Here is a 15,793-nt window from a genome sequence, read left to right as displayed (position 1 = left end):
TGAATAAAGTTGTTAACCTGAAATAATGGATTCACATCTCACATATGATCAATGATTACTTCTCAGCTGTCAACGTAAACACTATGGCAACTAAGTAGGGTTAACACTATCCGAGAAATATGGTCGCGTTGTTTAAATTCTAGTGTTGATTCGTCCATAACCTAATTCCACTAACATAACAGAAAAACAGAATCCAAAACCGTAAGTTGTCATGTTATTGATTTTTTATGTAATTATAGTTTTATTAATTTATTTGTAGTTGACTTTATAAATTATTTATTGCATCACATATAAAAATTACAATGTATATATGCTATACAATACTACATGAGTTTGACTACTTCCTGGTTTAGTTGAACAAAATAATAAACTGAGATTACTTTCATTGGTAATTAAAACTATTCCCCCGGAAGACAGTTAATAAACGTGGAAATGTTGATAGGTTTTATTGACAGTTTAGGACAAAATTCAGTGGTTAACAATTTCTGCCCACACGACCAGGCAATATGTTTTTTATATCAGCCGGCTCGCTGAGACAATTCTTACGCGCGTGAACTTTTCTTCTAATATTAGTTTGTATTTAAGCAAGCAATATCGAAAACTTCATACATAAGGTAAAAAGGGATAAAGTTCGTGAAAGTGTTCTTTACACTATTCTCTACAATTAGTTCTGCAATAAGTAAATTCTTTAAATATTAATAAATAAATAAATTACTCTATTTTAGAAATAAGCACATTTAATAACGTACTTCTTACACTACCTTTACATCATAGTTGTTTGGTGTAAAGAGAATTATGTAGCCTAAAGTGAGAGATAGTGATTCCAAATATTTCTGGAGTTTGTATTTTTGTTCCTTACTTTTTACTGGAAGTAAACGTATTTATAGGTAATATTCATTTACATACTTAACTAATTTAACCAGTCACTCGAAACGTATACGTCAACAAAAGAGAAGATATTGTTGCAAAACTCGAAGTGATCTACTTTTTGTAACTTAAGTATAACAAAGTACTTTTACTTACACCGTTGCTGAATGCTGATTACGTTTACTCTGCAGGCTTTTTGTTGGATGTATTATAAATTGATTGTATTATCATTGTAAATAAGTAAAGCAGGCTTTTACAGCAGGTTCATTTCTTTGATGTTTAGGTATTTAATGTTAAAAGATTACAATAGTTTTAGTGTGCATTGTTGAGACTGAATATTATAACACTTTCATTTTTGTGCAACTGTTACATCCAGATCCGGGTTATTTCCTGCTGTTATTCCCAATTAGTCAGCCTATATACAATTAGTGCATCCTCAGCGCAACGCAGCACGGTAGGGGGGGGGCGAAGGCTACAGTTACCGAGATATGAGAGCTGCCTTGTTACCTAGCCAAGGCCGGGTTGTATAACACATCCTTGTCTGGACCAACTCATGGGTGAAGTAGCCATGAGGCGATGGGGGAGGCAGGATCCTATTTAGAATTAAAGGACCCTTGGCCTGAAAGTGTAGTGAGCGCTGTCGCTACTGTACATCCTGCGTGAACTACTTGGGGATCTCAGGGGACATAGTAAAAGATGAGTTCTTCGAGGGAAAACGTTGTAATTATTAGAGAGTAACTTCCTTCAATTACAAAAATCATACTTAGATAAATAGTTAGCGCATTCAAGCCCTAAAATGTGATTAAGCATTGATAAAAGTGTTTTTATCCCAGTTGCCACAGATTCTTCATTTCATGGACAAATACAAACACAACGTTAAAAGAAAATATGTGTGCCCATAAACTAGTTTTACTGTAAGTTTAAAGTTTCTAACAATCGTGCAGCTGTATGCTTCTCATTTATTATATTATGGCCATAACACAAGTGAAGTTTTCTGTACTGATTGGAGTATATTTATTGGAAGAAGGCCCACGTTTTTGTTTTATTGGTTGGCAGAATCCTTCAATAGAGTTACGGTATGTATCATTAAAAATAGGTATAAGAATTTTGTGCTACACTTTTAATTTAGGGACTTGTTCATTAGTCTGTATTTAGACGTGCTTGACGCGGTAACTATGTCTTGGAATCACAAACACAAGTTAGATTTTCTGTAACAAATTTTACAGTTTAAATGTGAATGTGAAATTGGGATGTGAACTTTTACTGTACTGATTCTTATACTCAGCTTGTGAATTTGTCAAGTGTTATTTGCTTAGCTCTCAGGAGAACCTTCTTGATTTTAAATCTACTGGTCGGAAGCTATGACTAATGAAAACTTAATTAGGTCTATTGAAGAGTGGGCGCCTTACTAAAAATTGGTTAAATACTTATTATTTAATAAACCTTGATAAAAATTGATTGTCTTAATGGAAAGTAATAGACTCGTTATTTATGAATAATCCAACTCATAACCTATGATGTGTTATTAAATTAATACGCATAACAACTTCAAAATGTTGTCAAATTACGCCTAGAATAATTATGAACCGAGAGTTAAAATAGATGGGTTGTAACTAAGGCATCAACATTACTCGCAGCCATCATTATGTCTTCTGTCAAAACAAAATCACTCCCCTACTTATTCTTCAATTTTAAACCATTTCCCCCCGGATATAAAAGCTGTGAAACGGATGCATTAAATAGCTTTCGCCTCGTGTTGATGTCGTAGTTGGAGTGGACATGGTTCTGGCAGCTGGTGCGTCAAGGATCATTATTCTGGGTAACGTTGTGTGAAAGAAGAGGGTGGTCAGTTCTCTTGGTGGGGAACATTACATGGTGATGTTCCTGGTACAAGGCCAGGTGCCGTTATTGATTGGGTGGTCTCTTATGTTGAAAGTATTTCTTACACATTACACTTCACTTTGCGATAGTAATAATATTGCTCATAACCAATAGGATTTTACACTATATTTTTATTTTAACATGTACACATTTTAGCTTGACAAGAAATTGTAGTTGTATCCCTTTATTTGAATATTGAAGAAAATCAGAGATAAATACATTGGTAATAATACTAACAGTGTCAAATTTCGAGAAAGGACTAGTTCAGATTCTGAAACAAAACTTAACTTCCCTCCAATCTGACCTCCAGCAGTCGCAACTTGCCATTGGTTATACTGGACTAGTCGAGTTGTTGACATTTATCAGCTGATTGTCCACAGCCGGTTGGCAACACTGGAGGTCTCTGTTGTGGGCTGGTTGGTAGCACGTCAGCTGGGCAAGGCTGTACAGAAAGGCTGTAGAAAGTCACAGAAACCAGATAAATCCGGTTAGTCAGCTGTTGGCAACTAGCGCGATAGTCGACTCCCGGCTCCGACATTGCACAAGTATTGCGCACAATATCTCTCCACCGTGCGCACTTTCCGATATCGCGAAATGCTACCAGTTCGTGGGCTACGCCTTACACGGTCCAATGCCAGCACGGACGAGTGACCGTCTCTGTCCCTGATAAACACTAGTATCCTGGTAACCTAGTCCTAGTGATACACCTCTTGTCCTTCTTCCTGCTAACTGTATTAGTACAAATGTAATACAGTTTAAATTAGGCCTACAGTATAATATAGACCGGAGGACTATACAAAAATAAATACTATAGTAACATCACTCTGCAAATAAAGCAAGTGAATCTCGCGAAGATTCTGAAGAACATTACACGCTACACTCAATGTGGATACAGCATTGAAATGCACAGCCGCCACATAACTAACACTTTACACTATATAGTTGACTTGACAACAGGTTTAGAGAGACCCTGTAACATAAACGCATTACCTATGTATTTGTATTGTATCAAACTTAACTAGTAAGTAGTAGGTATATTGTATAGAAATGTTCTTATTCCAATCACATAACACTGACTGGTGAATACGATGACTGCCGTAATTTTTCATTTCTCCTTGGATCAGTTGGTTTGGCAGTCTCTTGAAATTTCAAGATGGCGACCATTCGCATTCATACAAAATTTCTCTTTTAAATATTTTACAAAATAATGTTACTTTTAGAAAGTTTCATCATTTGCAACAAACTCAACACTTTTTTATATTATATTTTTATACATATTATAATTTTTTTGTTGGCATCCAGTGTCTTAAAGCAATAACGTAGCTAGGAAAAACTGGGGGGGGGGTTCCATACAATTCATATTTTTCCATAGTGTGCAGAGAGTAAGGCCCCATTTTGTCCCTTAAAAAGTTCTTTACCCGTTTCTTTGTTCAGATCGATCTTTAAACAGTACATGTCAGTAGTACTGAATTATTTAAATAATAATAGTTTACTGAAAATTTGGGAAGGGGGGCTGGGCCCCTTTGGACTCCCTCGCTGGTTACGCCATTGTCTTAAAAGTGATAATAAATAAGTTAATTGACCTCGTAGAACAAAATGGAAAGGCGTCTTAAGATTTTCCGTTCGGTTACAGCTTCTGATTTAGGTATGGGATTTTTTTTAACTCTTAAAGCCAGGTGGTTGCCGTATAACGTTTTGGGAAGCATATTGGGACATAACAATAACATCGAATCGGTACAAGGAAACATTGATGTAGATGGGACTTGGCTTTGGAAAGTGGTGGGGGTGGGGGTGAGAGTATAAATATTATTGAAGAACATACCATGCCAAATACGTAATTTGACATACGTAATCTAAATTAGAATGAATTAGATATGTTTTATTAATAGTAAAACATTTAACTGCTGTACTTTGAAATAAGTTGGGATAGTGTTAGAAAAATATATTTTAGAGCTGTCTATCCACCTCACTCATCCCCCCGCAATTGTTACATCACTGCAAGGAGGTGAATACGTTTACAGAGATAATTTCTAAATCGTTGCACAATCCTCATATTTAGAAACCACTATGTGCTTATTGCTATTTAAATTTTTTAGATGCTGGTGTTTCTACATGTTTCAAATTGTACGAGTATATTAAAATGGTGACTAATAAAGAATCACTACATCATCAATTGTGTCCAGATCTGTACACAATTTTGTACCCATCTACAGTTAGAAATTTCGAGACGACAGCCACTTACGAAATCAACCTTTCTTCAGGCTGTGCCAGAAATGCTATTGCTATATTTTCAGATTGAATGTTGGAGTGTTTTTATTATAGATCCAAATTCCCTAGCACACAAACTTAAACCGATAGCATTATTTAATTTTGCCACTTATTTTGACTTACTCTTCGGGTCAACTACCAATTTAAATTTAATTTCAATCTGTACAATATTCAAAATTACCAACACATCCATCTGAATATACGAATATATGGATGTAATTGATTGTTGCTAACCGCGGCATTCTGTCGCCACAGTTCACTGCCGGCCAAGGTTGACGGTGCCCTACAAGGAAACTTGATTCTAACTTGAACCCCAGCATCCGCGTGCATGCCGTTAACCGCTCTGCCCCTGACTCACCCGCCGTCTTGGCGGGAAGCGATTCTGTCACAGACGCTTGTGGTAGCCAGGGCTTTGTTCTTTACAGTTGCTTCTCTGGGATATTACTCCTAGTTAAAATTTTATGTATATAGAGTTATTTTACAATTATTTCCTAGAAAAAGGATACAAATTTATGGAAACAACCGTCACTTGAACGATGCCTTGTAATAGAATATATAGGATTGTGTAGACTGTAGATAAAAAATAATTTCCAACAATATTAGAAATCCGATATTGAGGCTCAACTAAGTCTTCTTAATTCCATGTTATATTATTTTACCATTGTTGCAGAAGAAATTGTTCTTTCTGAGCAAAGATGGTAATTGAAAGTGCCATATAAAGCGGCGGATCTTAGTCAATCTTGACAAATGAGTTATCAATAGATTAATGTCATAAAACGCCAAAAAGTAATTATTCTTGTAAAATTATAACACAGTTAGCCTTTTTGTATGTTCCACTAAATAGTCTTTAAATGAACCGGTTTTTAATTTTGGAAAATATTGATTTGTTTTGAAATTTTCCCACTTGTTATAAAGCTGTTGGAAAAACTTCAGAAATGTATGTATAATGGTTTCTGCGTGCAAATACACGAAAAACAAAAATATTGCATATATGAATAACTGCAGACTTTCGGACGATATCAATATATTAGATTTGATTTTTACCCAGAACCAGTGCCTTAAAATATTAGTAAGACGTTTTCAATTCAAACACTCTGTATAGTGAGCATACGTATTTATTTTGGTTTTGTTATACGAAAGCTAGTAAGAATATTTTATCTAGAATTTCAGTGGCAGTGGAAAGCAAAACAACCGAATAAAGTACTCTCTTTTAATTATAAAATATGTCTACTTTGGAAATAGAAACTTAATTAATAAAGTTAGATATATAAACTAAATTAATAATAACTTTGTTGTAGAAGGAAGCCATTTTTCTGTTCGTTTTGTCTGCTCAACATAAACTAATTTCCAAGAACATAAATGTAAAAAACAGTAAAAATGGTGGGAATTGAAAACTTTTCATGGGAAAGTTGCTGGCGCACACAATGCCAATCCTTTTTAATTCCATCAACTCCTTACACGTGGAGTTGTGGGCGAATTATCTAAACCTTCTCAGGTCTATTGGGCATTTTTATTGAATGCAGATTATAAATTACAATAGCCTACTACTTCACACATTTATCTTAAATATTGTATAAGGATGAGTTTGTGTTGTTAAAAGTATAAGAAGACGACCATAGAAGTTTAGTTAGAAACAATAGAGCGAAAGGCATCATCCGTGATGAAATATAATTATGTAAGCCAGTCCTTCACTCGAGGTCTGCAAACCAATTAATTTGGATGACCCTGAGGTCTTAACGGCTTCTGTTCTTTCTTTTGGACGAGTCCCGATCGCTGAGTACAGTCGATGCCTTGTGAGAAGGGCACAGACGGGTGTGACGTCAGCAACGGTCCAGACGCACGATAGACACGAAGAGGTCGTCCCTGTCCCTGAATGACGCAAGTTGCAGCATCGAGCTGAGCAGACTGTCGGGTTATACATATAGCGTCTGTAGATAATCTTGAGGAACTGGGTTGTGGTGAACCTTCACGACTTTCTGCGGTCTGTGAGACCAGGGGAAGTTCCATTGAAGACTCACCTGTACAGTTAAATTAGTTGCGCTTTGACTTGGTTAGAAGTCACATTTAGTTACATTTTGGCGGTGTACGAGTATTGAATTGGATCTATCAATTGCAATCTATTTACTGTGTAGCTGGGTTAAATTCCTAAGTACCTTACCACTCCCAAAGAGAAACCGGATAAGTGGATGCCTCTTAATTCGTTACATTAAGCGTAAACTCTAGCCAAGTGGTAAAGTGGAAGCGGTACTATTGGAAGTGGAGCTTTCACGTCTCTGCGATTATTCCCCTGCCAAGTCGTCTCCCTGGTAGCGTGTCAGACTGAGAAACCGAAGGATCATCAGTTAGGTCCTGTCGCTGTGCTGGGGCATCGATACTTTCTCTAGAAACAAGCTAAAGACATTGGAACAAGCAAGGAAAAAAATATTGTTCAAGTTCACAAGCACTTAATTTGCATTCAGCTTGAGGACTACACTCCTGTGAGGCAAGACTATGCGACAATAGATCCTGGTTGATACAGGAAAGTGCTGCAGTAGGGCAGTAAACACGGGTATTGAGATGTGATAATTGGTAGTTCGCTTAGCTCGGAGTCGCGTGACGTCACATCACGACTGTCACAGTCACGGTTGGCCTCCCATCGCGTGAGTCAGCTCTCCTTTCGTCCGTCGCACCGCGCCGCGCCGCTTCGGTCCTTCCAGTAACTGGATAGGTCCTAGGCTTTTGCTGGCTGATGCGATCAACGTGTGAAAGGAGACACCTAATTTTTTTGGGACTGTATAACCAAACAAGTTTGTGGATAAATGTTTCCGTTCTGATTTCGGATGTATTCCTTCCACATATTCTATGGAAGATATAGCCTACGTATACTGCATAAACAGGATGTAACAAAAAGGTTGGGCTGGATACGTATTTTCAAATTTTATGTGTGATTTTAAGCCAAAACTGAAGAAAATATTTTCCGTATTTCCACTTCGTTTAGCCGTTAGCCGCCATTTTGTATTTTTACATTAACAAATTATTATCTCTAAAACTTGTAAAGCTAAAGAAACAAAATTTAATTTAATAGGTAAGATGGAAATTATTAAAAATAATTGTGTTATTTTCTTTAATATTAACTAAATGGTGTCTGTTCAAAATTTATTGTTATAGTCAAATAACAAAAAATCCAGTATAGTTATAAAAATTGTACTTGATACCAACTATTTGGAGAATTTTATTGCAACTCCAACGGTACTAGTTTCAACGGAATCCGTCAAGGCATAAGCGAGCATGACCACTTTAAGGTACGCTTGCACAAGTAAAGCCAGAAGCAACAAACAATTTGTCTCCTGATAGGCATTAGCTATACTACATCAATATTATTGATAATTTACAAGGTACCAACTATTTGGAAAATGTTATTACAATTCGAACAGTACTTATTTCAACGAAGTCCGTCAATGCATAACCTAGCTCGACCACTTTAAAGATAGCTACTCTTGTAGAAGAAGCTAGGAGCAACAAACAAACTGATAACAAACTCTCAACTATCAGTTTGGCGCTCCTTGCTTGAGCAAGCATATATTTAAAAATGGTCGTGCTCGCTTATGCCTTGACGGATTCCGTTGAAACTAGTACCGTTGAAATTACAATAACGTTATCTAAATAGTTTGTGTATAGTTCATTTCTTATAGCTATACTGTTTTTTTTGTTATTTACCTTTAAAAAGTTTCAACAAACGCCATTTTGTTAATATTGAATAAAATAAGACAATTATTTCTTTTTATTTTCCTTTCACCTATTCAAAACTACGAATCAAATTTGGTTTCTTTAACTTTATTAGTTTTAGAGATAGTAAGTAATTTGTTAATAAAAAACAAAAATGGCGGCTTTCGGCTAAACGAAGTGGAAATTGGAAAAACGTTATTATTTATTTTTAGTTTAGAATCACACAGAGAATTTGAAAATACATAGCCAGCCCAACCTTTTTGTTACATTATGTTTATTGTGATGAGGTGGTAAAACTGTTTAGGTACTCTGCACATAATCCATCTTAAAAACCTGCCATGTATCTTAATTAACTCTCTTAACTAACCTTACATTGTATGGCAAAGTAGTTAAATACTTATCAATCAACTCTCTACTAAATTCCTTAGATTTGCTTTTGATTAATTCGGCTGAGATAACTGCTTAATACTCGAATTATTTGCCCTCATTCCAATTGAAAGACGTTTTATAAAATTTGTTGTGTCCATTCTCAGCGAAAATACTTAAAAGGTAAACTAAGTAATTTAGTAGAGTTGATTGATAAGAATAAAAATTTGTATATACATTAAAATCGTAGAATATAAGATTAGTACTAAGAGTGAACCCTGAGAAATAACAAAGTATGATTTTGTCATCACGATTATTCAGATTACGCGTGTATACATTATATTGAGTCAGTTATCTCAGTGACACTTAGTTTTGGAGCTAATGTCTGCTAATTGTAATAATTGATCATTATGGAAAGGAGGTAAACTGAGTGGCGGTACCAGCCGCCGAGTTTGAAAATGCAACGGTTCTTGTGCCAGAGTGGGAAGTGTGTGGGCCCGCGCGCCAATCCTCTGTTAGTCTTTAGTTCTGCGGAGTGGACGGAGTGCAAAATTTCTCGCGAATCTTTTGCCGAATTGCGCCATTGTTGGATACCTTTGGAGTACGATTGGTAAATTACACTATTCTATTTTAGTGAAGTATTGGCTTTTGTCTGCAAATTCGGGATAAATAACTTGTTAAATCTCTTATAAATCTGAATATTTAAAATAAAAATTGTGTGTATTATATATATATGACTTATTTAAATTGGTTTCTAGCTTATTAGTTTTTTGTTACGAATTTTAGTGTGTTATCACTACCTGCCTTATGCACAGAACATTTATTGACGTATTATACTTGCTCTTAAATATGACGTTTATTGTTATATGAAAGTTATTGACTGAGTTATTGTCCAATCGAGATACCGGAAAAATTTCATCTCTGTCTGTCTGTATGTACTATATCTCCAAAACGAAATGACCTATAGCATAAAGGTTTGAAATTTAGCATAAAGCATAATTTAATTTGGAGAAACATTGAGTTTGATGATGGAGGCTGAGCGTTGTCGAATCTTTTTACATTGGTCTTATGGGTAACTATGATGACAATGAGAAAATAACAGCACTAATAAATTTGTAAACCAATTGAGTACAACCATGTGAGATCTTAACATGTAGCATATTAACACATGTGACACATTTAGCCTACTCATCTCAACTCCTTTTGATGATTATGTATAGAATATTTATTATTCATAGAGTAAAAAAGAAAAAAAAACAATATAGAGTGGAAAATCAACCTTAAAAGTTGGTGACAAAATGTTTGTGTTGTAGTAGTACCTTCCCTAGCTCACCGGAGCTTTTATTATTTTAACACTGCTATGAAACCGAACTCAGTAGTAAAAATGTGATTGTATCATATGGCTAGATATGTCGAGAAAGATTTCGCCAATTAGCTTTAAATTTCTATGTAGACTCCATTTCTACATAAACATAAACAAGAATGATGTCTATGATGGTGATTGTCTAAAAATGGCGTTTGGATGAGCGTCTTGAAAGCCTATTACTCAGTAGGTTGACATACTTTTGTTAAGGATGTACTTGTTCTGTATGATTATCTACATGTAACTCCTTTGTAAACGTTATGCAGTACAGTGTACTCGTATGTACAAGCTTCCGAGCTCTGTATACTTTTATTCTCCTATGTTTAGGTCTTCAGTCTACGAATTGTATCAGTTCTTCTCTCTCATCACTGCAACACGGATCACTCCAAAAGATAGTTTCGTTACAACTGTTGTGTAATTCATTAATTTTTGTGCTTCTTACAATACGTAAGCCTACTGGATTGATGTGCTCGCTCGCTTTTTTCTCGCCTAACATATAATAACTCTGTTTTCACTCAGCCACAATGTCAACCATACCAGTTGAGAGGCGAAGCTCTAAACCATTTTGGAACATAAATGTATATTTATATGTTATTCCAATATTCGTACTAAGTTCATACAAAATTTTGTTTCAGTTGGCTCAGAAGATATTTCTATAAAGGACACACAAACAAGTCCAAACTTTCAAGTTTATAATATTATTAGAATTTTTGAAACATGATAGAGTAACGAAATACAGCAAACTTTATTTGAAACTTAATTTTAAATTTATCCACTGATGTATATATCAAATATCTTTTATACTTCGGTTCGGCTTCTTATTTCTGTGACTGGGCTCTCAGTCTTTTAAACTATCGCAACATCAACTTCTAAGTTGGTTAATTCTATAAATCATATGTAAGATTGCACGATTACGTATAATATAAGTAACGATTTTATTTATAAAGTATGTGAATTATCACACTTATTTTAAAAGTAAAACATTTAGACAAGTATTTTTTATCTATCTACTTTTTAGGTTTTAGCGTTTGGTTTATATCTGCAGTGTCATCCCTCTCCCGTAAATTCGAGTTTAGCGTTTCCCTCTTTACTGCAGTAGGCGCTGCTGAACTCGATCGTTCCTACACTTAAAAAATTACAATTGTGTAATGAGTTTTGTTGAGACAGGTACAAACGTTTATCTCTATTACTTGGTTCATGAGTGTTTTTGAGATCGGTGTGTACAGTTACTCTACCACCACACCTTGTCAAATGGCGTCTCCAATCACAGTTTCATAAATCTAACTAACTCGTAGCTTTCAATGAATGTGGAAAGAAACCGAGCCACTGCTGACACACGTCACAGATATCACAAACTGACGTCATCACCTCCAGCGGTGTCTCACTCTTAGGAGGAAGTGGGTCACATCTGAGTGTTTGACAGTGGCTGGGTGAATGGGGGAGCGCGCGCCACTCAAAACACGCACAATTAACGAGCGCAATTACGAGACACGAGAGACGGTCGCGTCTAAAGAGCGGCCAAGCCTTGCGAAAGCGCAGCGCGCGGTCGTGCGTTATTCTGGGACTGGGACGCGCTACGGAACAGGCACGTTTTGATCTGGTATTGATTTGTCCTGATAGCTAATGGCATTGTTGTTCGGTACTTGACATCCACGACTCGAGTGTTTGTGAAATAAAAACGTCGTGGAGTTGCCTTACTCGTGTTGCGAAATATTTTGGAGTGGGTGATGGGAGTTTACATACAATTATTGAACATTTGAGAATGGCATAAGCAAAGCCATGTCACTAAACCAACAGAGTTAACCTAAATATATATTATATAACTTAGTAAATCCCCAGAAATAGGCTAAATTTAAAATTTCGGCTGTGATATTTTCGTAAGAACAGAAAAGTCATAGCATCCTGAAGGGTTAATAAAGAAAGATTGTGTAAATAAACCACAATTTAAAAAACAAGTGTGATAAGAGTGTGTGTCTGTGTAAGAGTTTGTGTGTGATATCTTTGTTTAATAGGCCATTCATTATATCGCTTACCCTAAGTTGAAGAAAATTTAATATGTTCACATGTTCATTTACTCGTACATTTTGAACATACAAGTACACACAATGTGTGGAACCTTTTTAATCCAATAAACTCTGAAATCGTTCAGAATTTTAAAAGCCCAATAGTTATATTTACATTTAATTTATAAGCTACCTTTTTGTTTGAAATATATTTCGTCCAGTGTGGTTCGGATGGGTCTTGAAACAAGTTCTAAACCAGTATCAGTAAAACTGAATAAATGGTATAATTTTTCTGTCTATTCTACAAGATGATATGAATAAAATTCTTGAAAATATTTAGGAGTTGTGTGTAGACAGTTTTTGGAATGTTATAAATACATTAGAAATACTTGTTTCGATATAAAGAATAATTTGCGCATCTATCATGATATAGAGTAGGCCTATATCTGTCGAAAACTGACACCCTTTAAACCAAACAACCAGTCAATACTGGTCTTTGACAACTACTACAATAATGTAAAACCTTGTCATTACAGTGATGATTAATAATATTTATTATAACTTTGTGGTTTTATTATTACTATTTTTAGCTGTTCTTAATTTTTCTCTGTAAATAAAATGAAAATCTTCATATTATTTAAATAATTTAAACATTACTTGTACGGTATAAAGTGCAAATTGTTAGAAGGTCTGTACAAAAATACAAACTTATTGAAAGTGTACGTAAAGATTATTATTGCTATATGGCAGCAGCGTCACATAAAAGGGCAGCCCAATCTATGCCAATAAATCTCCGAACTAGCAATATACATCAACATGATGAGCTTTCAATAATTGCTTAAATTCCGAAACTGCAATATTTTCAGTTCAGGCGGAAATTGCCTTTTGAAAGTACAATTTAAGATACAGTTACATCCTGTTTTATCATTATTGCAGCGATTGTTGCACTTGTATATGTGTCTACGCCCTCCGATACACGTGATCTGGGGAGATACGTCAAGCCGCTGTCACTGCGTCGAAATGTAGATTAAAATAATTCCTTCACACGTCAAATTTGACAACATTGTTATCATTTGATGGCACATTTTATCTGCAAATTGTACATATAAACCGTTCTGTATCTTCGAAACAGACACTCTTCTATCTGTATCGGTTTCGATAGTGGAGCGGCCCTCCCTACATTGACCAACAGGACAGCCAAGGCTAGGTTACAACAGGACCATTGTCGTGAGGGAGCGCGAACTGTAGAGTGTTGAGTGTTGAGTGTAGAGTGGCTAGCGAGAGCGCAGCGACCAGTGTGTTGTGCTACGCTACAGTACAGCTACAGTCAGTACGCTGTAGGAGCTGTAACTGTGAGTGCTAACCGTGCAGTGTTGTGCGTGCGTGCGGGTGGCGTAGAAGCACAGTGCGCGGCTGGATACGCTTCCTTTGTTACTTCATGTGTGAGTATTGAATGTCCAAAAATTGTTAGCAAAGTTTTACTTACGCGTAATGACAGTGTTACTTTTACTGTTGTGTAATGTTTTGTTTTGACCAGTTTACTAACTGTTTCCTGAGTTTTTTCCGTTTCTGTCAGAAGCGTAGTTTAATTAGAAAATGAACAATAAAGTTCGATCATATTTATTAAAAACTTGTTGGCGGAGCTTATTTGTGTAACGGATTTTTGTTAGTTCACAATTGTTGCTTTTATTTATTTTCTGCTCAAATCCTCTCTCACCTTCATATCAGATCTGAAAATTTCTAGATAAAAAATAAATCACAGTAAGTATTATTTAGTCGATAAAAAATCTTAAACCGGATGATATTGTGCCTCCTTACCCTACAGTTAATTTTTTTTAAATTCATTATGTTTTAACTGTCTTAAAGAAAAATACAGAAGGCTGAAATAATAGACAGCAATTAGCAGACGCTACCAATGTTTCTAAAGTTATATCAAAATTCCATATTAATATTAAGTGTACCAAAATCAATAATTTTACCGCAAAACAAATGATTGAATACTGAAAGAATGCAAATAAGTAAATATAGATGGTTAAAAATAATTTCGCTTAAATTTATATTTAATAATATATTTCTTAAACTACACCAACAGTCAAATGCACAAAGAACAGATAATTAAATTAGATTTTTTAATGGTTTTTAACTTTTTGGTTGCTATTACATTAGTGTTGATAGCAAAGATTTATGAAAGTGTTTATTAAAACAACACCTTATTGCAAATCACTCTCTAAAGCTAACTACTAGGTACACCCCCCTCCACTCGATTTATAAACTCCCTACCAAGATGAAATTACATTTTATTTTGAAATGTATGTAATAAAAATAACCTTAAAACATCCAATTATGTATTTGATGAAGAATAGCCTATATTATTTTAGGACCCGAAAATCTAAAACTGAAACACTAGAAAACGTCGAATGATCGAAATACAACATATTGATCAAACAACCTCCCCAGTCCTGATTTTCTAACAGCACATCATAATGATAAAATTCAGGGAAGGGCCTTTAAAACTACCCATATCCAACAATTCTAAGATGGATAATACATCGTATATCGATCTACTGCCAGCTGAGTAATTAGAGATACAAGACGATGCGACATTGTCAAAAAACAAAACGAAATCATTTTTAATACTAATTAATTTACTACAGTTAACTGATAATTTTAATTGAGTTATTTTATAGACAATGAATGTAAGAAAATGGGGTGAGATATACTAGGCACTGTGACGACTGATAGTACCAATCTCGAGGTACATACTCGTATGAGTTGTAAAGATGTCGGCAGTAGAAACTCTAGATAACTCTAGCACTGATCCAGATAAGTGAGATGATAACATTTTAGTTAAGTTCTGCTAAAGTACTGTTTGATTCATATTTTAGTAAAACACTTTTGTCTGGATTTAAATAATCGGAGTAAGAAGAGCGGTCTCTAATCGTAGTGGCAACTCTAATTAACCCACATTATTCTGCTGGTACATATATAGGACATCCTGGTATCGCGTCTTTAGTTATGGTAACAATACTATACAGGTAGGTATGAGGTAATGGCCTACCTAGAGGTAAATGACCTTGTTGTGTTTAGGCAAAACAAGAAAGATTTTTTAAATTTCATAATCATTGTTGTAGCCGGATGGTTTCAGCATATGACTGTGGCTTTAGATCGCTTGCCATCACAGGCTGGAGTCGAGTTTCTCCATCGGTTCCCTAAGGGTTTTTATACAGTCGGATAGTTTAAACCAGTGTAAAGCTCTTCTGAAGCGCCTACCGGTGTCGAATACGTTTTATTCCGTCGAAGAGATCATGGCTGACTGCTGGGAGAATCAGAATGAAAATTT

At 35.3% G+C, this 15,793-nt stretch overlaps 1 protein-coding gene across 3 annotated transcripts in view; it reads left to right on the top strand.

Annotated features, from left to right (window-relative positions):
* Positions 1-119: 119 nt before the first annotated feature.
* LOC124357318 (tubulin-specific chaperone cofactor E-like protein) overlaps positions 120-15,793 on the top strand; it is a 78,726-nt gene continuing 63,052 nt past the window's right edge. Inside the window, exon 1 of one of the 3 annotated variants that reach the window (XM_046808997.1) lies at positions 120-201. The gene's annotated coding sequence lies outside the window, so the exon portion shown is untranslated. Of the gene's footprint in view, positions 202-9,678; positions 9,698-13,622; positions 13,896-15,793 lie in introns of those variants that run through there. The other 2 variants (XM_046808998.1, XM_046808996.1) reach the window with 2 other exon arrangements.

Source organism: Homalodisca vitripennis, chromosome 3 (assembly GCF_021130785.1).
Source record: "Homalodisca vitripennis isolate AUS2020 chromosome 3, UT_GWSS_2.1, whole genome shotgun sequence".
NCBI classification, from domain to species: domain Eukaryota; kingdom Metazoa; phylum Arthropoda; class Insecta; order Hemiptera; family Cicadellidae; genus Homalodisca; species Homalodisca vitripennis.
Note: the sequence above shows the minus strand (reverse complement) of the source record. Positions and strands in the feature narration are given on the sequence as shown.